This window comes from Trematomus bernacchii, unplaced genomic scaffold (genome assembly GCF_902827165.1).
Source record: "Trematomus bernacchii unplaced genomic scaffold, fTreBer1.1, whole genome shotgun sequence".
NCBI classification, from domain to species: Eukaryota; Metazoa; Chordata; class Actinopteri; order Perciformes; family Nototheniidae; genus Trematomus; species Trematomus bernacchii.
In genome coordinates, this window is record NW_022987797.1 from 3,183,518 (window position 1) to 3,209,740 (window position 26,223).

Consider the following 26,223-nt stretch of genomic DNA (forward strand, 5'->3'; position numbering starts at 1 on the left):
CGGCATCTAAAAGGTGACGTAGCGAGTGTGAAGAAAGTCTCTGACGAGAACGCTGTCTTCTACAAAGGAAAGTATCTGGAGTATAAGAACAAATTCGGTGTGGAGAAGTCTCTCCGCCAAGAGAAGGAGAAAGAAGCAGAACACTTTGGAAACCATTCAAAGGAGAACAGGAGGCTGAACATGCTGGTGGAGAAACTGTCTCATGATGTGGAGGAGCTGACCGGCCATAAAAACTTCAGCATAAAAAAAATTGAAGAGCTGGGACAGGTTATTAGGAAGAAAAAAAAGGATATGGCAGCCGTTGAGAAGGATGCAAAAAACTCTAATGAGTCTGCATTCAAATACAAACTAAACTGTCAGACTCTGAAACCTTACTGTGGAAAAGTGAAGGTTTTGACAAAGGAGTGTGAGAGACTGTCAGAGGAGCAGAAGAAACAGAGAAGACAGGACGATGTTAACAACAGCACAATACAGGATTTAAAAAAAACGGTAGTGCACTTGGAAAATAAGTATGCAAACCAGGAAGTCGACATGGAAATAGTGCGGGAAGAAAACAGAGTCCTCATCAAGGCAGCAGAAACGCACGAAGAAGAGACGAAACACATGGAGTCCGAAGTGAAGAAGATGCGTGATCTGGAGATTAAACTCCAAAATCAAGAGAGGAAGACGAAGCATGCAACTGACGCCCATTTCCAAGAAATCATCAAACTGAGGGCCGTTAACGTGGAGCTGGAGAAGACGCTAACGCAGATGATCACCCATGCTGACGGAGTGGAGGCGGAGAGAAACCTCCTCCTCCAAAATCAAGAGAGGATGTTGAAGCATGCAACTGACGCCCATTTCCAAGAAATCATCAAACTGAGGGCCGTTAACGTGGAGCTGGAGAAGACGCTAACGCAGACGATCACCCATGCTGACGGAGTGGAGGCGGAGAGAAACCTCCTCCTCCAAAATCAAGAGAGGATGTTGAAGCATGCAACTGACGCCCATTTCCAAGAAATCATCAAACTGAGGGCCGTTAACGTGGAGCTGGAAAAGAAGCTAACGCAGACGATCACCCATGCTGACGGAGTGATGGCGGAGAGAAACCTCCTCCTGAGAAAGCAGCGTGAGGACAAGGCGCAGCAATCTAAGCTCAAGGAAATGATTGATCAAAAGGATAAGAAACTCCAAGATAAGACCTGCGAGGCCGAGGTTCAGAAGGTGCAGATGGCCAGGTTGATTGAGACGCTGGAGAAAGAGCTGCAGAAGAAGAAGCGTGATCTGGAGATTAAACTCCAACATCAAGAGACGGAAGACGAAGCATGCAACTGACGCCCATTTCCAAGAAATCATCAAACTGAGGGCCGTTAACGTGGAGCTGGAAAAGACGCTAACGCAGACGATCACCCATGCTGACGGAGTGGTGGCGGAGAGAAACCTCCTCCTGAGAAAGCAGCAATCTAAGCTCAAGGAAATTATTGATCAAAAGGATAAGAAACTCCAAGATAAGACCTGCGAGGCCGAGGTTCAGAAGGTGCAGATGGCCAGGTTGATTGAGACGCTGGAGAAAGAGCTGCAGACACGAGGGGATATGGAGGTGCAGCTGCAGCTGAAACTCAACCAGGCGAGAAGCAGCCAGGACGCGGACAGACTCACCATCAAAGAGTTTGAGGCCCATAAAGGGGACATGGATAATTATATCAAGAAACATCAAGAGGCGTTCATCCCGAGGATCGAGGGGCTCCTGAACAACTTCTCTTCACGGGAGTTGCACCACTTCGGCTTGCACTACAATTGCCAGTGCAAAGAGCAGATGGCAAGCCTCGGGGTGTACCAGCCGGAGTATGACAACCTGAAGGAGGAGAACCAGATAGTGGAAAAGACCCTGAAGATGGACAACTTGAAGACTAAAGAGAAACTCAGGAATTCAGAGTCTGGAGACATGAACCAGCTGGCGCCCTTGCCCCCCAACTCCCAAAACCCCCGATCCCCCGCTGAGGAAACCGCCAGGGACCAGGCTGTCTCCGGCTACAAACCTCAGCCAAATCGCGTCCTCATCAAGTCCAAGTGTTTGCCAAAAATCCTAAAGACCGTCCCCCTGCCTTCCATCGGCACCGTGAAACTCCTGCCTCACCCGCCTCCCAAACCGCCGCAGCATCCTGCACCGCGCCGCAGAAGATAAGTTATCGGATCCACCGAGAACTGGGTCGCCTTAAGAGCAGTGGGCACAAAGTTTTAGTTTCAGTGTTATTTAGTTAAATTGGTTTTAGTTCGTTTTTAGTTTAAAGTTATTATAGTTAATAGTAAGTCAGACAAGTTTTGATTGATAGTTTTAGTTAGTTGTTTTAGTTTAGTTAGTTCGTTTTTATTGTTAGTTAGGTTAGTTAAATTGGTTTTAGTTAGTTTTTAGTTTAAAGTTATTATAGTTAATAGTAAGTCAGTGAGTTAAGACAAGTTTTGATTGATAGTTTTAGTTAGTTGTTTTAGTTTAGTTAGTTAGTTTTTAGTGTTAGTTAGGTTTTAGTTAAGATTAAAGTTATTATAGTTAATAAGTTATAGTTTATAATAAGTTAGTGCATTTTCAATTAGTTATTAAGATAAGTTTTAGTTGATAGTTTTAGTTTTTATAAGATATGCCTTCCATCGGCACCGTGAAACTGCTGCCTCACCCACCTCCCAAACCGCCGCAGCATCCTGCACCGCGCCGCAGAAGATAAGTTATCGGATCCACCGAGAACTGGGTCGCCTTCAGAGCAGTGGGCACAAAGTTTTAGTTTCAGTGTTAGTTAGTTAAATTGGTTTTAGTTAGTTTTTAGTTTAAAGTTATTATAGTTAATAGTAAGTCAGACAAGTTTTGATTGATTGTTTTAGATTATTATGTTAAGTTATTATAGTTAATAAGTTATAATTTATAATAAGTTAGTGAATTTTCAATGAGTTAAGATAAGTTTTAGTTGATAGTTTTTGTTAGTTTATATAGTGTGTTAGTTTTTATAAGATAAGTTTCCTTTTATTTATTTAAAACATGTTTTTCTTTTTTTAGTTATAGTCATAGTGTGGTCTTCCAAAGTATTACGTCTGCTAAGGACATTTTAGGTTCAGTAAGTCTACTTTTGTCAGTAGGGATGCTCCGATCAGGGTTTTTGGGGCCGATCACCCGAATCAGAATCGGCCGATACCGACGTTACATATATCAATCACACTGTTAGCGAAATATAACAACGTCTTATAACTCGAGTATAAGCACTGTTATAACTTGGAGTAATGACATTTCATCACGAGTGTAAATGGATCACATACCAGTACTTAATAAACCTTAGAAAACAGAAATGTATGTGTCCAAAACTGAATTATTTATATACAGGAACCAACCTTTTCACATCAAAGATATTCATCAGTTTTCAGGTTTTTAACTCTTTCAATAGCAGTTTATTATCACAATGCCACTAGATTTTTTTGTATTAAATACCATGGGGATTTATTTTTCACAATCTGGTATAAATATATATATACTAGACCCTCCAGAAAAACGCGATTATGCGATCGCATAATTTACCGCATAATCAGCAAAATGGCGCAGATTTGTAAAAGGGTGCATATTTATTAAAAGGGCGCATAATCCCCGCATTTTTCCACACAAAGTTGAATTAAAAAAAAGTGAACTCGTCTTGACGTGAAGTAGTGATGATGACGCGACGTCATCAGCTCGCGCATCACAGAAGGTGAGGTGTGAGGTGTGATTGTGATTATATGATTATATGATTATGTGATTATGTGATTATGTGAGGTGTGATTATGAGGTGTGATTTGTGCCAAAGAGCGAACTCACTGAGCAGACAATCGTGTCGGTCGTCGTCTACCATGCCGTGAACTATGCCGCGAGAGAAGTAACGTGACACTCTCGTCGCCACCCCTCTCGTCTGAGAAGCTACGTGACGTCTGCGTCTGAAGTTACTTTACTTAGTTATCACCAAATAACCCAGTAATGTTACAGCTACGTTGCTGTTCAAGCTAGACTCTATTTCAATATAGTTTTGGTATTAAAATAATGTTACACCTCTTGTATGCCCTGAATGCAAAAAACAACCACAGACAAGAATATATATTTTTAATTATCAAAATTATAACAAAGGCTGAAAAAACAGGAGAAGCCTGTCTTCCCTTGGTCTCCAGGAGAAAACTGTATATCACCAAGTTTTCATATAGTTTTGTGTGTGAAATAGATCGCTGCAGTGAACACGACTTTATGTATTTGTTTATGGTTTATTTGATTTGGAGGGATGCAGTATACGGGTCATTCCAGAATTGGAGGACAATTTAGACAACAACATTTTTGAAAAATGAACCTTTCATTTTATTATTTTTTGTTATGTATTTAGGAAAAACAGATAATAAACCATCAAAAAAAGTGATTTGCCCAGCTAAGGCATCAAATGTATATTTTCCAATGAAGAATTAACCCTGTTACTCTAATTATAGTAACAGGGTTGCAAGTAACAGGGTTGAAAATCAATGCTAATTTTAGCTTTTACCTCAGGAATTAATGCTAGCTGCACAATGTAATGCTATTGTCAAGGAATGGACACACTTAGATATTTAACTAAAGAAAGATACATTTGAAATTAATTTGTTTTAGTCTCATAATTTGAGTAACAGGGTTGCGTTTGTATGAGTGCCACACTCCTTCAAGAGTGACAAGATTGGAAATATATTACAAATAAAAGAGAGGACTTAGTTTTGGTCTACCCATGGTAGTAGCACATGGCTTGCTGATGTCCTTTCCACTGTGTCATGCGACAAACAGTTTTTTCACTTCCTCTGCCAAGCTAAAAGGTTTCGGTAACAGGGTTGCGCGTATGTTGAGGGACACACCTTCTGTGCAAAATTACTGTTATTTAAAATGTGTTTATGATTTAACAAATTGATTTTACCATTACAAGACATATATATCAATAGAATAATACCAAGAAAGAGGTGAAATGTGCTAACGTGACGGCCATTTTGGTGTTGGTGACGTGTGCAATACCAGAGTTGTAGTTCATTCATTGAGAGCTTCACACAAAAAAATGTGTTACTTCACAGTTTTACGACACATTTTTTTTTTTTTTGACTTGCAAAATTATCTTTTAAATTGACAAACATCATATGTGTAATTCGTGGCACAATTCAAACGGGATCGAAAGATAATCTTTCTCTCTCCATAGAGTGGCGAAGTCCCTCCCACTTACTTCCGGGGTATGGGACCTTATTTCGGAAAAATTATGCATTGAAGTCAATGGGGAGAGAAAACTTATCTTTCGATCCCGTTTGAATTGTGCCATGAATTACACATATGATGTTTGTCAATCTTAAAAAATCATTTCCATGTCAAAAAAGTCACAGTTTGTCGTAAAACTGTTGAAATATAAGACTATGAAAAATACGTAACTAGAAAGACTACAAATCACAGGGTCGCGTAAGTGATGTCACAATTGTTTACCTCCACCATTCAGATACCTAAGATCAGCGCAATATAGATATAATCTATCTATATGGCGCTGGCTAAGATAAGATAACTTTAACAAGATGCCTGTGTGCTTAGTACCAGGTTGTTATTATACCAGCAATGGGTCTTGCTCGTTCTTTTGCTTCCCGTCTGATGAAACGACCAGGAGTGGCTTGATCAAGTTAGCTACCTAGCTAGTAGCTAGCACGTTAGTTAGCATTACAGCCTTGTCATTTTTATTAGCCTTAACATGAAGTAACATTAAGTAACCCAAAATGTTAAACAGTAAGAGTAGTAGTCATATTTCGTGAACCCTTTGAATAGTACTGTCACCGGTGTGATCATTCTATAATACACCATTTAATTCCGGGGGAGAAATGCTAACGCTAACGTTAGCATCGGCGATCTTTTCTACTTCATGCTATCTGCACAAATGGTTGACATTAAACATTAAAACGACCAGGCAGTTCAGAGAGAATCAAAGGAAGGCAGGCAGGCAGCTTTGCATGACATTCTTCAGGACGTGTTTCATTGTGGTGATAGTCAATCGTTTGTTGACAAGACAGTAGTGACGGCCATCTTGGTGACGTGTGTGGTTGACCAGAGATGTAGTTCATTTAGCGTTTCACACAAACAATGTGTTACTTCACAGTTTTACGACACATTTTTTTTGTTTTGACTTGCAAAATTATCTTTTAAATTGACAAACATCATATGTGTAATTCGTGGCACAATTCAAACGGGATCGAAAGATAATCTTTCTCTCTCCATTGACTTCAATGCATAACTTTTCCGAAATAAGGTCCCATGGAGGTCCACCGGAAGGGGAGGGACTTCGCCACTCTATTCTAGTGTTTACGTTTGAAGCTGTGTGGAAGGCAGTTACCGAGATATACAGTATAGTTACCGTGACCACAGTTAGCGAAACGCGAAAGAGTTCAATTTACAGTAAGTAGTGCTTCATTATAATATATCTAAATACAAAAATAATAATATATAAAGTTAAATACCTAAGATATTTTTGGTGTTATATTAAGTTAAATACTAAATCGGTTTGCTTTATGTATACTCTGTCAGATCAATTGTTTTTCAGCTACGGCTAACGGTAGGCGACTTATCGTTTATGATACTCAAAATATTCCTTTTTCTAATGTTATTACCTTCTCTGGAATCAGTGGTGTAAAGCAACAAAGTAGATTTATTCAAGTATTGTAGGCCTACTTAAAGGTACTTGTACTTTACTTGAGTATTTTAATTTGTTTGCTACTAAACTTCTACTCAACTAGTTGTTATTGTTTGAACTATGTAGCAACGGTAGGAACTGCTTCGATAGCGTTTTTGATTACAGATTTGAAAACATCCGTTGCTTGCTTTAAAAGTAGGCACTTCAAGTAGCAATTCATTATGTCAAACCTTGGAAAGTATCTAGATATCCCTGCCCTAATACTTTTCTTCTTTCGTATGAGTAACATTTTGATTGCAGGACTTTGACTTGTAACAGAGTATTCCTACACTGCCTTCCCTTGTCTGCCTAGAATTGCCTCAATAGCTCTGAATTGTTACCGTCCTAAGTATCTACTGTAAAAAATAACTATAATTATAATAATCTAATGCTTCTTTCAGACATGGATAAAATGGGGCAGAAGACAGTCCTAAATGAACAAGGTGGTTGAGAATAAGATCAGAGAGCATGTTAAATGTTGCAGTGGCATTAATTATGACTGGAATGATTGCTGACTTCATATTGCAATTATCTTTCCTCCATTCTCAGAGACAGAGAGCGATGAAGAAGAGTACAATGAACTCAGGAGAAAAGACTATGAGGTAAATGACAGACGCAGCAAGACTTTTGACAAATACCAGAAGGCTAGACCCCATCTCCCCTGTTTTAGTCTCTCTTCACTGGCGACCTGGTCTGTTTTACAATTTGTTTTAAGATTTCACTGATTACTTTTAAAGCTCTTAACGGGTTGGCTCTGATTACCTCCCTGACTTGTTGTGCCCATATGAGCCTGTCCGCAGTCTCAGATCCTCTGGTAGGGCTCTGCTGGCTGTTACCAACACCAGGCTAAAAACAAAGAGTGGTCGAGCTCCGCAGCTCTGGAACTCCCTGCAGAATCAGTGACATCTTTTAAATCACTTCTTACAACTCATCTCTTCATTAAAGCCTTCAATGATGCCACTACTTGATTTTACTCAACATCCATGTTTTATTTGTTTTCCTTTGTTTTTTCCATTTGAGTATTGCTGCTATTGTTAAAACGCTGTATACTTGGTGGTGGGGATTGTATTATTATACCTGCTACACCTGCTGTTCTACTTCTCGCAGCAATGCTCTGTGTGAGAAGATTAGGGGGGGGGGGGGGGGGTAGATCAGAGGACGTCTCTGATTGCTGCCAGGGTTTAACTAAATGTTTCCATAGAGTGAAGCGAAGCTATACTGTGCTGGTGTTCCTATGTGTTCAACATAATCTCAATTGAATGAAAATGATCAATTTAACATAACGTGTTAATTCTTCCCTGATGACCCCCTCCCTCTCATTAATGAGCTGCAACTCTCTTTTGCCCCTCATCCTTCCATCCACAGGAGTCTCTAAAGACCGGCAGGTCAAAGGCTAAGAAGTTGACGGAAGCCTGTCCTTAAAAAGAGGGTACAAGTGGATCTGGTTAAATATGACTTTATAGACGTGAATTACCTCTCTGAACAGTACCAGAAGAAGTTTGAGGAGACATCCGAGAATGCCAGAATATCGTGAGCAGCAGTGGATTCCTCTGTCATTGTAATTTAAGACTGGATACAATATATTGATCTAATGTTGTAATCTTGTCTCCGTTATCAGTTCTGAAAGACAAGGCAAGGCCAAACAGGAGATGTATTCTACCAATGAGGAGTTCACCGATAAAATAAGGACTTTTAAAAGGTAGGCTTATGCTAACATTGTGAATTTAACATAAATACAGTATGTGTACATCTGCCCCACGCTGTATGTGAAACAGTGGAGGAAGAAGTATTCCAACCCAGTCTCACGGCATTTCGTGTTATAGTCACGAAATTAATTTAATCTATTGATTCGTGTTCACCAACACGATTTTCGCATTTTTTTTCGTGTCACACAGAACGATTTTAAAAGCAATGTATTTCTATTGGTAGTATGTTTCGTGCCTGCACCACGTCTTTTTGTCCGGTCGGGTCTTGGAAGACCAGAAGCCGTGTGGTTCATAAAAACATGTTCTTACTCAATATCTTACCCTAAGCCTAACCCTATCCCTTTTTATTTTAAATTGTATAATGTCTGAGTTTTGTTGCCGTCAGTGAGGAAAAGAAATGGCTCAGAGCCTCAGAATACTGAAATCTGTATTTTATGTCATCTTTTTTTCCTTCTAATTTGTTATTATTTGGTGCAGGCACGAAACATACTACCAATATAAATACATTGCTTCTAAAATCGTTCTGTGTCAGAATACTTAAATCTGTAATTTTTTTTATTTAAATAATTTGACTCTTGTGACTTAAAGAGTAAGTCCACTAGATACCTTTTTAGAGATGCATTTTGTTAAAAGCAGCTAAAGCTTTTCAATAAATGTAGTGGAGTAAAAGTACAATATTTCCCTTTGAATTGTAGTGGGGTAGAAGTACAAAGTAGCAACAAATTGAAATACTCAAGTAAAGTACAAGTGTCGCAAAATGATTCTTTAGTACAGTACTTCAGTAACGTGACTTTTCACCTCTGCCCATGGTGTGTATGCAAACAGATATGAACCATTAGGTGCTTGGAAAAGGTTTTATAAATAAACACGAGCTGTTTCAGACATACTCATCTGCACTGAACATAGATCCAAACGTACTCTTTCTTCTTCATAGGGAGCCTCCCATGTTTGATGAGATCTGGCCTGAATATAACAGATACCTGAACATCCTGTTGAAGCGGCCGCCTTCAGAGTGGCAGAGGCTCTGAGAACTACAGACCTCAGAGAGCCAGCGAGGGTGCAGGGTAAAGTGTTACAACTAAGTGAATCAACATCAGTTACAATATGAATAAGGTATTATTTAAGGTATACTTTTTTTTAAATCCCCTGACTTTGGTTTGAAATCATCCCTGATCACAGACTCGGAGGGAGGTCTGGACTCCAGTGCAGGTGGAGTCGTCCCCCCCCCCCCCACACTGACACGCTGTAAGGACACATCAACGCTCACATCCACCACAATCACCGCTGCAAGTGTTGGTCTAACCCTATGCTGTGGTTCAGTGTTTCATTCTCAAAGATTTCAAAGGCTTTATTGTTATATACACAGAAGCTACAGTGCAGATATGGAAAATATCCTAAGTGCCAAGCTCCTCCAACAATGCAACATAATGTATACAGTGGAGGAAATAAGTATTTGATCCCCTTGCAGAACATGTGTCAGTACTTGGTGGAGAAAGCCTTGTTGGACACACAGAGGTCAGACGCTTCACGGTTATATGCAAATACATTTTCATCTTTTATATAATGTCAATTTCTGGATTTCTTTTGTATATTCTTACTCTCGCTGTTCAAATAAACCTACCATTAAAATGATAGATTGTTCATTTCTCTGTAAGTGGGCAAACTTACAAGTCTGCAAGGGATCAAATACTTATTTCCTATATAGAACACAAAACAAAAACCAAGTAAATGCACGAGACATATACATGTAAATAGAATAAGATAGACAAGTAAAGAAATTCAAATGAAATATTGTACAGTGAAATAAAATCAAATGTATTGTTTATTGTAGTGATATATAATAAAATAAATAAATGGTCAGATGCAAACAGATGAATACTTTAGGTTATGAAGGCACTTCACAGGGCTCGGTGCATCTTCATCTGTCTCCCAGCACAAACCCTGTCTTTGGCATTGCAGGGTCACGGATGGTAACGTGGATGGCGACAGCTCCCAATCTGAGGTCAGTTTTCCTGCTGCTCTACCTCATTGTGTCTTGAGTGTTTATTTGCAATGTTCACAGTGTACTCCCCCCCCCCCCCCCCCCCCTGCAGATAAGCTGGAGCTCTCTCCCCACCAGATACTGGACCTGATGACAGAGTTGAGGGAATCAGGTCTTGTCACTGACTCGCAATTCATCCAGGGTGGATGAGCTGCTACTGAAGGAGGTCGTGCAGGACATAGAGACCACCTCTAGGAAAATGTAAGCATGATTTATCCTGAGGTTAGTTTGACTCTAGAAAGGAACAGCCCTAAATAATATGCAGAGGCTAAAGCATTAGCTAGATGGATGTATGGACGGGGGGAGGAGGGCGGGCAGACCCGGACGGATGGACGGGTGGGTGGATGAATACTTTATTCATCCCAAATTGTGAAATCATGTTGTCACAGCAGCAGTGTTATCATGCATTCGACAAGTTACAAATATAAAAAAGATAGAATAAGATACAAATAAAATTAAAAGTGACACTAGCAGCAAGTATATACAAATTCACAATAGAAAGGACATATATCACTGAGTATTTAAATAATACACAATATAACGAAAATATAGAATACATTGAATACTCTAAAGTCTACAATATACAATCTCACTAAGCTACAGAATATATAGAAATGTACTACAGACACTTATTGGCATGGTATTATATATTAATTACAACTGTGCAAAGCAGCTGTGGGTTATAGAAAAAGAGACAGGTGCACTCCCAAGTACCTGTAGTCCTTCACCACAACAACGTCCTCTCCCAGAATGCACAGGGGCTGTTGAAACATCCTCTTCAATGAGCTTTAACAAAAGACAACAAACTAAATGTATTTTTAAGACAAAAAAGAGGCATGTACAATACAAAAACATGTAAAGTAAAAAACGGGACTATGGGAACATAAAAAACCCACAAACCAACCAATACAATTGAAAAAGATCAAATACGGACTTCCGGGGACGCCATGTTCTGAGACACATGTCGGGTGTTCCCAGACTGAGATGACAGTCAATGCTCAGATAATAAGGTTCAATATCTTAGTGTAACTTTTCATAAGATCAAGAAATGATAATTCCTATTCCGTTGTGAGGGATGTGAAGCAGCCAATCACACTGAGTAACAGTTATGATTTTGTTTATCAGTAAATACGTGTTTCGCCTCTCCTCTATTACTAAGACCCAGACAGGACATCTTTTTTTACTCCTTACCTTTTTAACACAATTACCGGTACTTTCTACTTCTGACATTTGAAAACAGGCTTATTACTTTAGTTTGAATCTGCATTTTGTGGCGTTATCATTACTGTTTACAGTCATTGAGCTCATATTTCAACATAATATCATAGAGAAAACACGACTGGTGTACATATGACAATGACATGCATGTACACAGCTACAGTTGGGATACCTTTGTTATTATGTGTACTCTCATATTGGAAGAGGACATTCAGTATTTTCCCAACACTTTACCATGTTGTGTGAGACTGGCTGTCAAGGAACTTGTTTTAATAAATGTTCAAAAGAAAAACATGAAGTGCTAGATACTAAGCTGTGACCAGCATGTGACAATAAAGTGATGGATGTCCTCTCTCCCCTGTGTGTGTGCAGGGAAGAGGATGATAAGAAACTTACGCTGCAGCTGGACGAGATGAAGGACAGGATCGTCAGCGACCGGGAGAGATCCCGCCACGCTGAAAAAGAAGGTTCAGCTCCAGGACCACGTAAGGAAGCCCAGTGTACTGTACGTTAGATACAGCAGAGTAGAACTCTGAAGGATGCACTTTCATTTGATTTAACCTACAATTTAAAAAGCAAGAAATCATCTAAAGTGGTATCCTATCTCACCACAGCACACATTCCAGCAGACTCAGGGACAGTTTCACCCCACCGGCCATTAGACTGCTACCACTCTATACCATCAATCTGTTTGCATCTGAAATATTGATCTATTATTACAATAAACAGTATTTTATTTCACTGTACAGAATGTAATATTACATTCTGTCTTTTAGCTCATCTTATTTGATTTGACTTATAGTTAACTTCTCCTGCATTACTTGCACATTAGTCTTGCAACATTCTCTTGCACTATTTGATTTCTTCTCTGTTCCTTCCTGCACTACTTTTTATTGTTTTGTTTCGTTTTGTTTTATGTTGCATTGTTCGAGGAGCCTGTGACTTTAAGGTCGCCTATTATTCAAAGTCCACTTGTTCATGTATTTTATACACACATGTGTCCCCTCTGTGTTAAGAGACACAGAACGTTTTCAGGAACAAACAGTCGCTCTCTTTCTGTCCTGATCCATCCATATCAAATGTAAAAATATGAAAAAAGACTTTGCAGAGGGGTGTGGCCTGCAGCATCTCATTGAGATGTTTTCTATGTGTTTCTGTCTGTTCCCTACCTACAGGATACGATGTTGGATGCTCTCGGTGTGAAGATAACTGAAGTGTATCGCTGCTGCGTGGACTCCCATCCGACCAACCTCAGCACCTTGGAGAAGCTGGCCAGTGTTGAACACCATATATTTTTACGGTTCCAGCTCTTGGAGAGCATCCCGAAAGAGAAACTGAAGAGACTGAGGCTGAGCAAGGACAGCGTTAGGAGGGGCAGGTCTGTGTTTATGAGCCTGGAGTTAAAGGTGGATCCCAGTATGTATGCTTGAATGAGAGAGTGTATGAGGGGTCTGGGGCCTCATTTATAAAGGGATATACGCTCAAAAAATGGCGTACGCCAGGTTTCTACGCAATGTTTGCGATTTATAAAATACTAACTTGACGGAAAAATGTGCGGTCCTCCACGCAAACTCTAACCCATGCGTACGCACTAAGCACGCAAACGGGAGAGACGAGAAAACTGCGACACCGTTGGCAGAAGGAAGAATGGAGAGAAATATGTTGGAATAATACCATAAATAAAATGTTACCTCTCATTTATCAAATATGAAAAATTCATTTTCAAACATTGATTAAAGCCAATCTTAAAATGATTAAACAAACGCCTGTTTGAGACTCCTCAGTGCACACAAAAACATAACTTGGAGAAATAAATAAATACGGATATGTGATTTAAAACCACCTCGAATATGTTGTGTTAATGTTATGAAATGTTTTCTCATAAATGATGCGGTAAGCAGGAGGACAGAATTACGTCTAAACTGACGCCGTTTTGCATTTCTATAGGTTGTAGATACGAGCATGGTTTTATATACTATCACGTTTAATCGTGTTTTATGCCGTTTGCCAAGACTTGATAAGTCGCTCGTAAAACACAGGAGGTATGGAAAACCACCATATGTGGTAAATTGTACAGCTAATATAACACAACACCTTAGTTGTATTTCCTTTAACTGGTGGATTATGGATATATAGTTGCTGATCGACAGCTGGAACACAAACCACCAAATACAACAAAATAATTCAGATCCAGTCGTCATGACTCCACTCCGGAGGGATTCCCCGATCATTTCTTACAGTTTCTCATCAAGGGGGTGTCTCCTGTCCCGGGACAAAACACGCCTGAGGAAGGTTATGTGTAATTTTTTTGTCATTAACTTTTTTCGGACCACTTATTTATTTATTTTGGTGACGATCCGACCTCCATGCTGCTACTCTGGTTCAAACTGCATCCACCAAACAATATGATTTATCTCGACCTCCCCACAATAACCAAATCTGACACGGTGTGAGATGTCTTTTTTAGCTGTTCTGTCGTCATTTCCTGCGATCTTCTTCATGCAGTCAGTCAAAATGAATGAATGAATGGGCGTTTCTTTGACTATTTATAGGCAAATATGGGCGTTACGAGTCGATTGTGATTTATAAAGGGAAACAGGCGTAGGGAGTGCCGTACGCACTTCCCTCGGCGGTACGCAATGTTTTGTGAATCGGAAAATGGCGGAACATTTATGTACCTATTTTTGTGCTTTGTACTACGTAAGCAACCTTCCTACGTCAATCCACGCAAGGCGTTATAAATGAGGCCCCAGGTCATATATTTCACCCAAACATGTACATAATCCTTTGTTTCCTTTTCTGAGTGTTTTACTATTTGCACTAGAGTATTCACATATGTTGTAAATGGAAATGATATGACATTAAACCTTTTCAAAGGGTGTGTTTGGTATTCACTGCAGTTGATATGATTAGTGTAGTTGCCAGCAATGTGAACCTGGACATTTCTGACATTGTCAGGTTCAAAAATAGCAGTTTTAACCAGAAGGTGGCAATATGTGTACTCTCTGTGACAGGCTGGTTATTATCCCTACTGCAGACAATTTATCTTAAATATGCAGTCTGTCCTATCCAAATGATCCAGAGTCCCCTAAATCTTCTAAACCCACCCACAATTAATCAAATCAGCCCACAGAGAGTACAAAGATTGGCATTTCTGGTTAAAACTGACATTTTTGATCCCTGAAAATGTCAGAAATGGACTCCTCAATAACCCCCAAAACCACTCGGAAATGTTCCAAATCTGCCCATTTTTTAACATAGTGTCTGTACTAAAGTTAGCATCCGGCAGTTTGTATGTGCTGGGGACCCGTACTATACATTTCTAACAGAAAACGTTGTGGTACTTCAATATTTTACGGGTTCACAATAGGACTCTATGATGTGGCAACTAGACTAATAACAGAAAGTGCAGAAAAAAATGGGAAGTTTGCAAATGAGCTTTTTTAGTGTCATATGTTGCAGGCCAGTCACTAAAGTAAATGTTTTTATTAACAACGTGTAGAGAGGTGTGGTGTGTGATGAGCTCTGTTAGGTTAAACCTTCTTCTCTTGTACTGCATCATATTCCAGCTGCGTGAGGAGCAGCTGAGACTGGAGAAGGAGAAGCACTTAGAAAATGTGCAAGCTAAGATCTAGGGAGGAAGCAAGAAAAAAGTGAGTCTTCTCTCCAACAGGAATAATGCCATATTGGAAACATTATACACACATTTTAATTTAATGCAATTAATCAGGATCATCCTCCACTATAAGATGTATTTCTATAGTACTTTCTCATACACCAGGCGCAGCTCAAAGTGCTTTAAACACAAGGCACACATCACAATTAAAGCAGAGAAAGAGAATTTCACATCAGGCCAGACGTTAGAGCCTTTTAGCACATATGCCGCATAGCAACATGATATAATAGTTCAACACTTTAAGGGACACACGAGGTAAAAGGTATATTAATACAAAATAAATAATCATTTCATCAATATGATGCCTCGGTAAAATAAAGGAAGACAAAACCAATAAATACGATAAAAATATAAAAACCTATAAAATAAATTAATTAATAAAAACAATAAAATAATATAATACATGTATAAAACTTTGGCATCAGGTACGATTTGGGAAAAATCAGCTTGAGTACATTACAGCACAAAAAAGTTAATGTTACTTTAAAAATACATTTTTGAACAGTTTGAACTTTATCCTTTTTTTCTCCAGACTAGAAGAAAGCTCATGCCCAGTGCTTCCCTGTTGAGCAGAAGATCAGAGTCAGTGAGGAGGACAACTACCTGCCGAGGAAGAACATGCCTTCTTCTTCACCATTGAGGACGACGAGTAGAAAATAAATCAACACATGCCATGAAAAGCCAAACATGTAGAAAATATGTGTGTCAAAAAGGAATGGTACTGAAATATTGCCACAAACTACTTTTTTATTTGCACTAAAAAGTGACACAGTATTGAAAATACACAACCGGAGAAAATCTGCCACTTCCTTATAGAGCCCCTCCTCCACACACACGAACGCGCACATGACCAATGAGGGCACGAGATAAGTTTGTGCACAGATGGAAGGCTGACAGGCAGGTAGGGCCATCCAGTTATTTTAGCCGGGCCGGCTAAAATGATTGGTCGTGCTTTTACAGTCCTACGGCTTCCACAGATGACATTTTTTAATGGGTTTTTTGTCAAAGCACTTAAGATATTCATTGCTATCGGGATGTTAAGAGCATTCCATGGAATATAACAAAAAGTGTATCTCGAGCCGGTTTCTCAAATTTACCTACCCTACCTTTAACCTAATCTAGATTTCTTAAACTACAACATTTAGTCTTAAACTATAAATCTTGAAATGACAAACTATTACCCTTGAGAACCAGTCTCTGATTCTGACAGAGTAATCCTCAACAGAGCATCTGATGTATTATTCTCTGGGATTATAAAGTATATTGTTAAGTAAGAACTTTACTGCAGCCTGACATCCTCTTGTGTGTTGCTGATATTCTCCAGGGGAAACATTTAATTCCGAAAAGCGCCAACACTCTGCCTCCGGGACTCGTCCTTCCAAACCTGCTGCTGGATGTTCCAGGGTTCTTGAATCTGATCCCCAAACTTCTAACCATCATCCCACCTGCTGACCTATCAGTTTGGGATGTTGGATCAGACAGAAGCTGTGGGAGAGACTGAAACAGTCCATTAAGAACGCTCTGGTGCATGAGGACGTTTCACACTGGTTTGTGTCCATCCTTCACTTTATGAAGCGGATGTTTTGGGAGAACCAAAGCCCCAAATGCTCAAATAAGATCAAATCTGTAGATAATACTGATTTGTTTGTTTTAGGTTTAAGTTTTGGAAGTCTTTAGTTTTAGTTTAGCAGTTTTAAGACGCCACACAACAGATTCAATATTTTTCTTTTTATCAGTGCTCCTCTGTTGACAAACTCTTGAATCCAGCCTCTCAAGAGCAACCAACATCACCTGCCAGGACCCGCTCCACCCTCTATCTGTCTGTGAGATAACTCCTCAGAACCTCCACCCTCTGCCAGCAGCTTTCTGCACCCACCTGCAGATTCTGGGTAGCTCAACAGTATATTAAAGCCCCCAACCTCCACCTGCAGACAGCAAACAACTCGGCACAAATTCTCAAACTTCACTCCTCTGAACTCAGGTGGTTGACGCATGTTATTTCAATATGTAACATCTTCTTTGGTACATATGGAGAAAAACACAGATGATCTAATGCCACAAGGACCATTTACTTCTACAGAAGCTGTGTACCGGAGATCTTCCTCCCCATCCTCAGCTCCTCCTCCCTTCAAACTGAGAGCGCCCCCCAAATCAGTTTCTCCCCTAGCATTTAAATGGATATCTGAAGGATGCAGAGACTTTAGTCTTTGTATTGTTCATAATGATCTCGATTCATTAGCATAACAAAATCTGATGGCCATCACTGAGACCCCTGCTGGCTAAAAGCAGGCTTTGCAGTGTGCTAATAATTAGAGCATTAGGGACATGTATCCATCCTCACTGGCTGTGTTCAATGTAGTCCCAATCTAGGAAAATAAAACGCACTTGGGTAAGATATCTATATGTATATGAATTTTAAAAAACGAATTATAAATAGCATTTCCTCCCTACTTGGACTGGGGTGACGTGCAAAACATACAAGTGAGTCCCTAAAATGACACATCACAATGGTAGTTTTCAAAATACATTACCATCATGATTATTTTATTATCAAAATGCATTACATCTCTTGCTTCTTAAACCTTTTGGAGGGGAACAATTGAATAGTTACTACTATGATCTGTGTAAAAATAAAACAAAGCAACAGATGGTCTTTACAAACAAAGAGAATGTTGAGTCTGCTGTTTGATCAGACCTGATAATCAGCTTCCAACCGTATGACAGTCGGTCACTCGGACCCTAAAAAGAAATATCATGCGATATATTCAGTGTACTATATTTTCTCCATACAAGTCTATATCACATTTCTTTCTATACAAGTACACATGGTCGTACATATTGTCCTGTTGTGTCTTTCAAGGTGCTGGTTAATTTTGGGTCACAACTTTATTTTTTCAATCCGTCAAACATTCATGAAACATGAGTACCCTTCTGTGTTAGTGGGCTGTGGGTGTAGTAGTGGTGGTGAAGGAGGGGTGGGGGGGGGAGTCATGACTCGATCCTTGAAGTCTTCCAAACAGTTTTTAACTTCTTGTCCAAATAAAAGTGCCAGAGGGAGGAGAGTCTGAGGTCCCCTACGGCGCCAGGAGGAACGCCTCTTTGTTACGAGTCAGTTTGTGAGGACAAAAGTGAAAAAGAAAAATACAGCATTCTATGGGAGGGAAGCAGCTCTCACAGGAGAACATAGCAGCTTTTTACCTTAACAATCCCAACACTCCCTCAGATATCACTTCACTGGTGTCCCACGGAATGCAAGGATTGGTCAGAAAAACATGTATATATATATATATATATATATATATAAATTGAAAGAAATCTGCCGGATAAAACAACCCAACATTTTATATAGAAATTAAGTTAGATTATTCGAATGTCTTCCTGCATCCCAACACTATGTATGATAGATAGGAACTTGGAGAAAAATAATGAGATTTAACCGATACAATGAGAGGATGAATGCAGCCATATGTGGGGAACATAACTGGATTTCAAATTTATTGGAAAAAACAAGAATGCAGCACCATGAATCATAAGACCGGTATGTCGAGGGAGCGGGCGGCGGTGCGTTCAGGGTCCTCAATAAATAATCGGCCCTTTCTGCTTCGACCCCCCACGGGCGAATCTCCCCTTTACGGGGAGTTTTGCGGCGGAGCGGGTCATCAGAGAGTATCACAGCTTTATAGCTGCGGCCCCACAGCTGAGGGCTTGCCCATTAAACACAATGTTATGGGGAATGGAAACTCAGCTGTGTACTGACAAGGTGGATGGACAGGACGCTGAAACGGGGCTATTCACTCCAGTTTTGCAGCATCCCACCTCCTTTTATGGGCATGCGAGAGGTAAATCTGTCTTCCCAGGAGGAGATGGGTTTCCTCTCAGCAGAGATTCAGGCTCTGGTGCAGAAACAGGCTGTGTCTGTTGTGCAGCCTCAGCACAGAGAGAAGGGTCTTTATTCCGTGTATTTCCTGGTTCTCAGGAAAACAGGGGAATTCAGACCTATTCTAGATCTCCGATGCCTGAATCGTCATATTTCCAGCAGGAAATTCCGCATGTTAACTGTGAAACAGTTACTAGGGCTTGTGCAGCCAGGCGATTGGTTCACCACCATCGACCTGAAAGACGCGTACTTTCATGTGGAAATTGTTCCAGAGCACAGAAAGTATCTGCGTTTTGCCTTCCAGGGAACAGCCTACGAGTACAACAGGCTGCCGTTCGGTTATTCCCTATCCCCACGCACATTCAGCAAATGTGTGGCCACAGCGCTTCAACCGCTGCGCGCACACGGCATGAGAGTTTTATTTTACATAGACGACCTCATAGTCATGGCTGGGTCCCGGGAACAGACAATGTTTGCACAGCACAGTTGATCACACACCTAACCAAATTAGGTTTTGCGATCAATTGGAAAAAGAGCACCCCCATTCCTCGCCAACAGGCGTTGTATTTGGGTGTGGTGCTCGATGCAGACGCGCTGCGTGCCACCCTGTCAGAGAGCAGACGTGCGTCCCTTCTCAGGGCGGCGCACAGGCTGCGACAGGGGGCGACAGTGACAGCTTTAACTGTCATGCAGACTCTGGGTCTCATGGCGGCTGCTCACATGGTGGTCCCGCTGGGTTACTACATATGCGCCGCCTGCAGAGGTGGTTCCCCAGCCTGCGTTTGGAGGCACAAACGACGGCTGGTGACCATTCCTCCCCCCCTCAGTGGGGGCAACCTCCGGTTTTGGGGGTCTCCGGACCACCTCCGGAGGGGGTCTCCACTGGGACGGGTGACCTCCTACATCACAGTGTTCACGGACGCGTCCGGAACAGGATGGGGAGGGACCTGCCTGAAGAGAGCTATAGGTGGGCGCTGGGCTCTGACAGAGTTTCGATACAGCAACCTCCTAGAGCTACGGGCAGTAGTGTTAGTCCTCCGACATTTCATGCCCCTAATTCAGGGGAGACATGTAATGGTCAGGTGCGACAACAGCACCACAGTGGCTTATATCAACAGGCAGGGCGGGGTCCGCTCCGCCTCCTTGTTGACCACAGCGGAGGAGCTGTGGTTATGGGCCTCAGAGGTGGTGTTATCTCTGAGAGCCCTCCATGTCCCGGGACTGGAGAACAGAGGGGCCGACCTCAGGTCGAGGGGCGGCCCCCTGCCAGGCGAGTGCTTCACCCGGAGGTGGTGAAGCAGATCTGGGCCCAGTTCGGGAGAGCAGAAGTGGACCTGTTCGCCAGCCGGCGCAACAGCCACTGTGCCCTGTGGTTCTCCATGGCCCTGAGCGACGACCCGCCCTTGGGGGTGGACGCGTTTGCACACGAGCCATGGCCAAGGAAGCTGCTATACGCCTTTCCACCGCTGCGTCTCATTTTCCCTCTCCTGGGGAGAGTGAGGCGAGAACGTCTGGCAGTCATTCTGGTAGCACCGAATCGCGTCAGGGCTCCGTGGTACTCAGAAATGACACAGATGAAGGTGGGCCAGCCCTGGGCGATCCCCCAGTTCTGGGGGGCGATGTCTCAAGGTGCAGGTGCAATCGGGGCGTTACCCACTCTGGGCCGTCCTCTTCAGGCTGGCTCCTGAGAGGGACAGGCTGAGACAGGGTGGATTGTCTGACAGCGTTATTCAGTCTATCCAGGCAGCTAGAGCAGAATCCACCACAGCCTGTTACAGGCCAAAGTGGCTGAGATTCCAGCATTGGTGTGAGGAGCGGGGAATAGAGCCCCTATCTTGTGAGTTGGGCTCTATTTTATCCTTCTTACACTTACTGGTGGACAGAGGGCTGGCGCATTTCACAGTGAAAGTGCATGCAGCAGCCATCTCGTCCTGTCGTGAGGGTTTTTGGTGGCAGGTCAGCCTTTAATCAACCACTGATGTTGCGGTTTTTACAGGGGGTTAGGAGACTGCGCCCTGTAGTGCACGTCTCCACCCCGCAGTGGGACCTGCCCCTAGTGCTCGAGGCTCTGGCCTCGGGACCATTGAGCCTCTGGAGCTCTCCCCTCTGAAAGCATTGTTGTGGAAAACAGCTTTGCTTCTTGCCTTAACGTCAGCCAAAGGAGTGTCCGAGTTAACTGCTCTGTCGGTGCACCCGAGTTGTTTACTAGTTCGGGGTGGCCGGAGCGGCGCGACACTTAGACCGAACCCCTCCTTTGTGTCTAAAGACCTAAGGAGTGCGTTCAGGTCGAGGGCTATTCAGTTAGGGGGTTTTAGTCTCCCCCTCCATGGGGGGCCAGGGAGGCTAAACTGCACCTCCTCTGCCCGGTGCGTGCGCTAGCATGTTATGTGGAGCACACGGCTGCCCTTAGACGCACCGAACAGCTGTTTGTGTGCTTCGGGGGCGGGGTGATCGGGAAAGCTCTGTCCAAGAAACGCCTGGCAGGCTGGCTCTGCGAGTGCATTGCACATGCCTACGGTCAGGCAGGGAGAGCCTGCCCCACGGGGATTCGTGCGCACTCCACACGGGCTGTAGCTGTGTCAACAGCCTTATTCAACAGTGTGGAGGATTTATGCACAGCGGCGTCTTGGTCGACGCCAGGCCCCTTTATAAGGTTTTATCTCTTGGACATGTCTGGCTCTTTCTCCTCGTCTGTGCTTGCTGGGGCAACACAGAATTGTAGGGAGGGGGGGGTTGTGGGTCAGTTGGCATCTGACCCCCTCCCCGGACGTGATGCGCCTTCACCTTTCCTGGGCCCTCTGAGGGTCCCGGGATAGGCAAGAGGCGCGCTGGCCCGTTACGGGCGGAGGGGCTGCCCCCCTCCTGCCGAGAGGCAGGGGGAGGATAGCCCGCCCACATTTTTTGTCCTCTCACATTCTGCATGGGGTCAGTGCTTGAGTGTGAGGCATGGGCGCTGGCGCTCTCCCTGTTATCCTTAGGGATTCAGGAAGGCAGGTGCGTAGTAAGCCCATACGGGGCCGAGGGGGCTCTCCCCATCCGTCTAGGGGCGGAGAGGGGGGGGGTCCCCCGGCACTGTTTGTTGAGCACACTTTCTGCGAGGCAAGCGCAGCAGGGTGTGCTCTGTCAGCCGCAGCCCAGATTTCTCCTCGGTCACAACCGGGTTAAAGGAGAGGGGGGGGCAGCAGCTGCTGACCAGAAAAGCCGGTCAGGGGCAGTAGGGTGGATTGGTGTTGGACGACAGTGCGCGTATACATCAGGGCTCCACCCACTGTACCCATAGAGTCCAGTAGAGGGCGGAGCCTGTGAGAGATATAACGCCGGGTTACGTATTGTAACCCTTGTTATATAAACACAGGCGGAGCCCTCTACTCAGGGCACTGTCTGTCCTGCCGCTCGCTGAAGAGAGGTATAGGATAGCAGTCAGGAGGCGAGGCCTCCTTTTATACGGTGTGATGCGCGCGCATTCAGGTAGGCCCGCCCTGGGCCGGCTACGTCTATAGAAGTCTCAGTGGGAGAATGCACGCGGGATAAGGTAGTACCCATAGAGTCCAGTAGAGGGCTCCGCCTGTGTTTATATAACAAGGGTTACAATACGTAACCCGGCGTTATCTGAGACTCTCAGTCTGACAGGAGAGAGTTCTCCCTCCACCTTGTTGTTGAAAAAGCTCCTTATATGCGTTAGCGTAGCTAGCACCAGATGCTAACCACAACGATCTCCGGTACCGGTGCAAGCTCTCTCTCTCTCTCGCTCGCTCGCGCACACACGTACACAAAATGGCCCCTGCCACACACACACACACACACAGAGCAGAGCTTGAATGAAACACAGAGACCTACTAGAGGCTACTTGTACTGTACTGCAGCATATTATTTTCGAATCAATCCTTTTTCAAATTATGAATTTCACACACACATAAAAAAAAAAAAGACACATACATTTCTTGGGGGTGCTTAGGGGGTGCTATGCTATGGCATGGGGGGTGCTTTAGCAGCTAAACCAGCATAGCCCAGCATGGATGTCATGCTGGTCTATGCTGGTTTTAGCTGGTAGTTAAGCTGGTCTATGCTAGTGAAGCTGGTATTTATGCTGGTCTACCAGCAGTCTTGCTGGCGAAACTGAAACAGACACAGACAGACAGAGAGGGCGGGACGGACACGGGGGAACGGCGAGACGGCAGTGGTTGAAACAAATCAAATCAAGTTTTATTTATATAGCACATTTAAAAGCGATTTTTGGTCGAGCCAAAGTGCTGTACATGTAATAAAAACACATTACTACAATCACAATAAAAGACAATAATTTACAACAGAAAATAAAAAACAAAAACACAGGGAATAGTCAGGAGTCATGCTCCGCTCTGACTAGAAGGCCAGGGAGAAGAAGTGAGTCTTTAGTGAGGATTTAAAAAACCCTAGTGTCTGGGCCGACCTCACATGGAGGGGCAGACTATTCCAGAGCCTGGGGCCAGCTACTGCGAAGGCTCGGTGCCCTCGGGTTTTGAGCCTGGTCTTGGGCACTATCAGCAACAGCTGGTCAGCAGACCTTAAAGCTCTGGCTGGGATGTAGCGATGGAGGAGTTCGGCTATATAGGCCGGAGCCAGCCCATTTAGGGCTTTGAAAACAAATAAAAGGATTTTAAAATCAATTCGGAACTGAATTGGAAGCCAGTGCAGTGAGGCCAGAATTGGGGTGATGTGGTCACGCTTTTCATGGCCAGTCAGAAGACGTGCAGCTGCATTTTGGAGTAGCTGCAGGCGTTTAATTGAGGCCTGGTCCATACCCACATACAGAGCATTGCAATAGTCCAGTCTTGAGGTAACAAAGGCATTAATCACCCTTTCTAGGTCTTTAATAGATAAATACGACTTGGTTTTGGCCAATAGTCTTATTTAAAAAAAGCAGGATTTGACTACGGTGCTGACCTGCTTGTCGAATTTAAAAGTGCTAGTGAAGGTCACTCCAAGGTTCATGACAGAGGGTAGGATGTTTTCATTGAGAGAGCCCAGAATATCAACCGGAGAGGCTGGAGGTTGGGGTCCAAAAAGATGACCTCAGTCTACCTTGTTGAGGTAGTTTTTGCTCAGCCAGGATTTGTATCTCTATCAAGCAGTCCATCAACTGCTGTAGTGAGTGTTTGACATTTGCTTTTTGAGGCAGATAGATCTGTACATCGTCGGCGTAGCAGTGGAAAGGAATATTGTGTTTAGTGAGAATTGAACCTAGGGGCAGTATGTACAGTAAAAAGAGGATGGGGCCCAGGATAGAGCCTTGGGGAACCCCACAGGTAAGAGGGGCTTTAGCAGAGGAGAAGGCACCTAGCTGCACTGAGAAGCTACGGTCTCTCAGGTAGGACCTGAACCATGCAAGGGCAGAGCCTGTGATGCCTGCAGACTGTTCAAGCCGTGACAACAGGATGCTATGGTCCACAGTGTCAAAGGCAGCTGTCAGGTCTAACAGCACCAGGACAGCTGGGCTACCTAAGTCGGCGGCTAGGAGCAGATCATTAAAAACTCTTAAAAGGGCTGTTTCAGTACTGTGCATAGGTTTGAAGCCAGACTGAAACTTGTCATGGATGTCATCAGTGGCGGCGCTAGGGGGTGGCTACTTGGGTGGCTACTTGGGTGGCTACTTGGGCTCAAGGATGTCAAATAGCCAATAAAGTTATGGATATTAGAAAGTTATTTTCATCGAAGCAGGCGCCACAAGCTGCAGCAGCAGCAGTATCAGCAGCTGACAACAATGTCATCACCAGCAGTGAATACATGGATGATGTTTCAGGTTTGTGAATCTTATTTGAAATTTTACTTTGCTGGTTTTCTAACGTTAAAGTGAATAACAGGCTAATGGTGATATCTGCACTCTGGCTGACTGAGCAAGAAGTGAAAAAGAGTGATGTAACGTTAATATTATAGCTAGTAAACATGGAGTAACCACACTAAGTATGCCCTTATATGTTAGTATGTATAGAACATGACTCAAAATTATCCTAAGATGTAACGTTAACCCTTCATACCTCAGTCTACTTTTAAGACACTCAAAGAACGTATTCCAATTTTTATTTAGTTTTCGCGCGTGGAATTATACTGGCTCTCGTTTCAGTACACATAACGGAACCAATAGAGCAGGGGTGGGGAACCTTTTTCCTCTCAAGGGCCATTTCAATTTTTTCAACATCCTCCGAGGGCCGTACAAATGATTGACCTCTGCTTAAAAATACTAAAATCACAGCCCATTCATTTCGCCTTTCTTTCATGCTGTGCAAAGAAAAAGCAACCTCTTAATCCAGATATCTTTAGAGTGAGGAGAGTAGGGGAGAGTAGGGGCTCAGAATACTGAAATCTGTATTGTTTCATCGTTTTTTCCTTCTAATTTTGTATTCTTTTCTAAACCACACATTGTTATTTACTCAACAATAAGACACAATTATCCTTGTGTTTATTTATTTGTTTGATTGTATAATGTCGGACTTTTGGAGTCCGTCAGGACCGAGGGTCGGAGCAGCTCATTCGAACACAGGAAGCTGTATTTTCAAAATAAGAGTTCATTTTAATATTATGTTTGATAATATATGTTTTATTAACTTGACCACTGGGTCATGTTAAGACCATCTTTCCTGTCAGTTTGGTGTTACAAATATAAAAACAATATATGTGTGGATAACAAATACATCCATCATAAACTAAACTGGAAACAGCAGTATATTTTATTGTGTTAACACTGTAAACCTGAGTGCTTTAACCGCCTAGTGGTTAATAATAATAATAGCACCTCGGCTCCGGCCAGGTGTCCGTGATCGCGCTGATTAGCCTCTTCAGCTCCACCCCATCGTAAGACAAAGGCCCTGGGGCCGTCACACTCTTCTATAACAACAGTTGTAGGTACAGTTCGGTTAGTTAGCGTATAAATATACGGCTGTACCGACGCCATTATAAGACTGATGTTCCGCTGAGAGCGAGCCGGAAAAAGCACTGTTAGACATGGGCGGAGCCTCTCTGGTGGTTGACTAATCAGAACA

The 26,223-nt window shown here is 42.8% G+C and overlaps 3 long non-coding RNA genes across 3 annotated transcripts; all 3 read left to right on the top strand.

The window, feature by feature from the left end:
* Positions 1–6,326: 6,326 nt before the first annotated feature.
* Positions 6,327–8,105, top strand: LOC117497913. Its single transcript, XR_004557507.1, has 4 exons — positions 6,327–6,415; positions 7,091–7,132; positions 7,239–7,291; positions 8,055–8,105. It is a non-coding gene; the product is annotated as an uncharacterized LOC117497913 (long non-coding RNA).
* A 53-nt stretch (positions 8,106–8,158) lies between these two features.
* Positions 8,159–9,412, top strand: LOC117497844. Its single transcript, XR_004557477.1, has 3 exons — positions 8,159–8,219; positions 8,308–8,388; positions 9,330–9,412. It is a non-coding gene; the product is annotated as an uncharacterized LOC117497844 (long non-coding RNA).
* Positions 9,413–9,416: 4 nt separating this feature from the next.
* Positions 9,417–10,398, top strand: LOC117497845. Its single transcript, XR_004557478.1, has 3 exons — positions 9,417–9,459; positions 9,575–9,640; positions 10,355–10,398. It is a non-coding gene; the product is annotated as an uncharacterized LOC117497845 (long non-coding RNA).
* Positions 10,399–26,223: the final 15,825 nt, after the last annotated feature.